Source organism: Diceros bicornis, chromosome 7, assembly GCF_020826845.1.
Source record: "Diceros bicornis minor isolate mBicDic1 chromosome 7, mDicBic1.mat.cur, whole genome shotgun sequence".
Taxonomy (NCBI): domain Eukaryota; kingdom Metazoa; phylum Chordata; class Mammalia; order Perissodactyla; family Rhinocerotidae; genus Diceros; species Diceros bicornis.
The window spans coordinates 32,664,031-32,670,030 of NC_080746.1; the positions used below are offsets into that span (position 1 = coordinate 32,664,031).

Sequence of the window (6,000 nt, forward strand, 5' to 3'; positions counted from 1 at the left end):
GCATTAAATAGGCCTTTCTGAATTGGGAGTGACAGAAACAAGAGAGTTCTTGTTGAATTAGTCTTGCAACCTCTGAATTAAATGGACATAAAATTTTCTCAAAAAAAAAAAAAAAGCTCTAATCCCTCTAGAAAAGCAGAAGGGGCTTGGCTTGGCAAGTCCAGGGCTTCCTGGTGGACAGTGCGCGAGGTATTTGATGGCAGTATTAGGCAAGTTTGCAGCAGGCCCTATAGTGGCAGCAGTGCAACTCTGGAGCCACTGGATCTGGCTTTGAACCCCACTCTCCCCTTCCTAGCTGATTGACTGCAGCAGACACTGTTGGTGCTCAGCCCAGATCCTTACCTCCCTGTGTACCCAAATCCCAGACGCTTCAGAGCTGCTAACAGCTGACACCTGTGACCTACTCTAGAGACTTACCCTTGGTTGATGTGAGTCTGAGACCACTACCACAGCTGCCACCATTGCCATCCCCTCCCCTTCTCCTTGTGGATCAGGTAAGGCTAGACCCCTTCCTTTCTCAGCTTATTCTCCTGCTCGATCCTGCTGCCCTCATTTGCTACAGACTTTCCTGAACATTAGGATACTCTCTATAGACCATCTGTTCCTGAACCCCCATGCTAGCTTCTGCTTCTAGAGTGCCTAACACAGTGGTTCCTAGAGCAAGTGACCCATTAGGCACCAATCTATACCTCAGCTGTAAAATGGGGATAATAATAGTACACACCTCTGAAGAGTGTTGTAAGGATTAAATGAGTTGATACTTGTGAGGTACTTAGAAAAGTGTCTGACACACAGAAAGAGCTCAGTAAGTTTAGTTCTTATGAGAGGTTGGTGCCATCTGATATAAAGATATGGCAGTTCTTTATAATAATTTTCAGAATGGCTAATTAGTAAAGTTGTTTTGGAAATGATGCTTCTCAGGCCAAGGCAGTGTCTTACTTTTACCATTAGTCACAAGGAACGTGTTAAGTTGGGTCAATGTTTCACAGCAACCCGTCACTACAACTGAGAAAAACAAACTCAAAGTGTAATCCATCCTAAGAAAAGGAAATTTACAATACTTTTAAGGCCCCCCAATGTCTCTGTCAGTAGAGTAGTTATTGAATAAATTATATGTTTAAACTACAAAACATTATACAGCTATAAAAATAATAATAATAAGTTGCCTGACAGAAGCTAATTCAAATTCTCTCTAGAGGAATGCATCCTCACACTGGGTCACAAGAACCCACTGATAGAGGCCCAATGAATAGGAACTTAATGTAAAAGCCATAAGACATACTAGAATCATCAAATATAAAAGAAGTATGTAAATATATGTTTAAAGAAATAAAAGAGGGAATAGATAATATGGGTAAGGAGCTAGAGATTATAAAAAATGAACAGGTAGATTTGTAAAAGAACAAAATAGAACTTCTAGAAACTGAAAATAATCATTGAATTTAAAACCTTAATGAAACACTTACACTGCAAGTGAAGAGATAATTAATGAACTTGATAAACAACTTGTAGAAACTATTAGATGAAGAAATGGAAAAATGCAAATGTTGTTAGACATGGAAGACGGGTCCTATATTTATCTAATTCTCTTGAATTAGAGCCAGAGAAAAATCCAATATAAAGAGGTGGTGGCTGAGACTTACCCAGAAATGTTGAAAGACACCTAGCCCAGATTCAGTAATTCAAGGTGGCCATTGCTTCATTAAGCCACAAGCAAACAGGAATCACCAGTGAATATTCAAGAACTTGTATATCTTGTACAAGGTTTTTTACTTGTACACATATTTGAAAAGTCATTTACAACTACCAATAAGAACTTTGATTTTTCTGGAAGTATATTATGAAAATGAGAGTAAATGCCAGATTTGGAGCTCTTCTGCTAATAAAATGAGTTTATGGAGAACATTTTGACATATTTTACTCAATTGTATTCTCACATCAGGTACTATGGAAAAAACCATTTAATAAATAAGAGACTATTCCTTTGGATATTTGGTGAATATGTTGAAAAAATGATTTTTAAGTGTGTAGAACATAATATTCATTTTCCATTAATAAAGATCAGAAAATAGAAAATAAATCAAATTCTTATTATTTCATTCTATAAAATTTCTTATTTTAGTCTGCAGATCAGATTAGGAAAATACAATTTAACGTAATGTGTGGCAAAAGGCATAGTTAAAGAAAAAAATAATTCTGACTCCTGCACTGGACTTGTTCAAAATGGTCTATAGAATTGTATGCAATACATGGGTGTGGTGATGGGTTGTAATTAGTATTTGGGTGGTGAACATGATGTAATCTATGCAGAAATATAAGTATAATGATGTACACATGAAATTTATACAATGTTATAAACCAATGTTACTGCAATAAACAAAAAATTAAAAAAAAAAAACAATTGTATGCAATAAATGAAGAGAACTACCTGACTTTATGTTATCCTATTTTTATCCATGACTATTCAAGTATAAAAGAACAGGAATTTGGAAAGGGAAAAGTAAATAAATTTGCTTTTTGGATAGATTCAAAAAAATTTTCTCTTAAAACAGAAAGCATTGCTTTCTACAAATTAAAAGTACAGTATATTGACTCAGAAACTGAGAATACTTGAGGTGTCAGGTTTTGTCTGTAAGGGAGTTTTGAAAATAGTCCTCATCTGATATGATTAACAGTGCCTCAACTTAGAGCAATTGTTCCAGTTTTTCTGATGCTTGAAAAAATTGTGAATGTGGCTGAGGTCAGTCATCCCAATAAGTAGGTATTTACCACGATGAGATAGGAAAAATCACAACATTCCAAGCAGTGAACCAAAAATAGTAAGACATATTAAATAAGAGAGTTCCAACTATTCAGAGAGCAAACTCCTGCTATTAAATGCTTCCACAATGAAAATTCTTAGGAATATTCTCAAAGATAACCTCTTGACTTACCTTGCTGATAAATATTCTCTTTTGTAAGACAGAGGAAGTGATAAGATCTGGCTCTCATTGTAATCAACATGGAAGAACTGGTTGATGAAGTAAAAAATAACCAAGACCTTAAGAGAAAGGAGGGATGTTGTCTTTGATTTTTTTCCATAACTGTTGTAGATTGCATTCTCTGGCAAACAGATCCTGAGATGGAGACTGTGTGCAGATGGGTTATGGGGTGGTGCTTTCAGAGACAACACCTGCAAAGGAATGAGAGCAGCAAGATTGAGCAGGGGTGTAAACTGAATCACAAGGCAGTTACAACAGTCATTAGATGCAGGATGCTGCCTGGGAACCATGGGAGAGGCAGCTCCTTTCAGCTCATTACAGTGCCTTCGGAGGGTCTCAGCTGAGTGCCATCAGCAGCTAACACCCCCAACAGAGGGAGTAATGAGTGACTCAAGGCTAAAGGGGGATCTGGACAGCACGACACATTCATTACAGTGGCCAAGGAAGAGCATGCTTGTTGTAGTCATACATCTACCCTCAACTTCAGGAATGTATGTTTCAGAAAGGTTAAAAGATCAGGAAAAAATTGAAACAGGAGATTTGTAGCTAGCAGAAGCATTTATTCAATCAACAAATACTTAAAATGGACATACTCTTTGTTGAACTTTGTTCAAGATACTGCACAAACAATGAAGAATAACAGATGGTCCCATCTAGCAGTGTACTGAAGCCAGCCACTGCCTGCTGGTAAGAGCCTGTTATCAGCATTTCTTCCCAACTCCCAGTGATGTTCAGTTGGTAGCTTGAAATGGGCCATAGTGGAGTATTTACACCACGGAATTTGGATAATGCTACAAAATAGAGCTTTTAAACCCCAAAGAGCCAATCGTTAAACACGTACTGGCACGATACTGCACCCCACTTTTGAGCTGACAATCCAATAGAGCTGAAAAAGTCTCAAATTTTCCACTCTGCCTCTGGGTCTTTGAAGTATCTGCTCATACCCATGTATGTGTATGAAAAGATGACTTCTAGACACTCATAGACTGTTCATGACAGGAGCTGTCTAATGGAAATATAATGTACATCATATACGTAATTTAAAGTTTTCTAGTAGTCATATTTTTTTAAAAAGTAAAAAGAGTGAAACTGTCATTATATATCTTATTTAACTCAATATATCCAGAATATTATCATTTCAACACGTAATCAATATAAAAATATTTTACTTTTTTTGTACCACGTTTTCAAAATCCATGTGTATTTTATGTTTACAACATATCTCAATTCAGATGTTAAATTGACATCAAAATACTTGAACTGTATTAGATTTCAAAAAATTCATAGTTGAAAAAGTAGATTCACATACCCAAGTTGTTCCAAATATACTTAAAAATTTTCAAATAACTGAATCAAAAATGAAAATTATTTTCTTTTAATATTTGCATTCACATTGACAACACTTGTTCACCTTTTTTGAGAAGAACTGATTTGACTTTGAAGCAAAAGCATATCAAGCAGCCATCATGCTTTGCAGTTCAATCTCAGAGGGTATGCAGCTGATGCCACACAAGGAATTGCATTTTCTCCGGTCACAGACCCTATAAGATTTAGGTATGTCCTTCATATTTTCTTGGATTTACAGCGGTTTCAGCAGTGTGCTACAGTTTTTAGGATTATATAAGAAAACTGGTATCTCTTGGATTGGATAATGTGGGAAAAACAACATTGCTACACATGCTAAAAGATGACAGACTTGGAAAACATGTCCCAACGTCACACCCCACTTCACAAGAACTAACTATTGCTGGCATGACCTTTACAATTTTGATCTGGGTGGACATGTTCAAGCTCAGAGTATGGAAAAACTACCTTCCTGCTATCAACGGCATTGTATTTCTGGTGGATTGTGTGAACCATGAAAGGCTGTTATAATCAAAAGAAGAACTTGATTCACTAGTGATAAATGATAGCATTGCTAACGTGCCTACTGATTCTTGGAAATAAGATCGACAGAACTGAAGCCACCGGAGAAGAGAGGTTACGAGAGATGTTTGGTTTATATGGTCAGACAACAGGAAAGGGCAGTGCATCTCTGAAAGAACTGAATGCCCAACACTTAAAAGTTTTCATGTGCAGTGTTCTCAAAAGAAAGATTACGGAGAAGACTTCTGCTGGATGGCGCAGTACGTTGATTAACACCAACCCGCATTGGTTCCATTCTCACCATTCAGGCCTACCCAGAGATTGGATCATTCAAAATGCATAACTTGAATTAACAGACTTTTGTTGGTTATAAAACAGATGTTTCTTAGATTGTTGATAGTGTATCAACTTAATTTGAATGAGAATTGAAAACTGATTCAAGTAAGTTTGAATATCATAATGTTAGCATTCTAATTTCATAAAAATAATTAATTTTTACAGTTTATAATCTGACATTACCCTCAGCGCCATATATAAAGAGCAACTTTCCAGCAGTACATTTGAAGCACTCTTTAACACGAAACTAAAAGTATAAGCCATATTTAAAAGGTCATCATGTTAAAATTTTTATGTACTCTTTGGAACTAGTTTTTAAATTTTAAATTATAAGTCCACCTATCTTAAGTGTACAGCTAATAATTAACTTATTGATGATTGCATGATGCGTTACAGTTTTTTATAATATTTTTTCTTATGTAAATGTCATGCAAAAAAACAAACTCTAATGTTTGACATCCTTTAAAAAAGCGTATCAATTTCAAAACTATGTCTGTCAAAGTTTAGTAAAATCACTAATTTATGATAATTCAGTGTTAACTTCAAATTCAAATGGGTATTGCATAAATTGAAAGCAACTGTATGTTGGTCAGAGGGTACAAACTTTCAGTTATAAGATGAATAAATTCTGAGGATCTAATGTACAGCATGGAACTATAGTTAACAATACTGTATTGTGTACTTGAAAGTTGCTAAAAGAGTAGATCTTAAATGTTCACAGCCCCCCCCACCCCAAAAAAGGTAATGAAGTAAAGTGATGGATGTGGTAACTAACCTTATTGTGGTAATCTTTGCACAATCATCACATTTTACACCT

At 35.7% G+C, this 6,000-nt stretch overlaps 1 pseudogene; it reads left to right on the plus strand.

Annotated features, from left to right (window-relative positions):
- Window positions 1-4,537: 4,537 nt before the first annotated feature.
- LOC131407922 (GTP-binding protein SAR1b-like) lies at window positions 4,538-5,159 on the plus strand (annotated as a pseudogene).
- The last annotated feature ends 841 nt before the right edge of the window (window positions 5,160-6,000 follow it).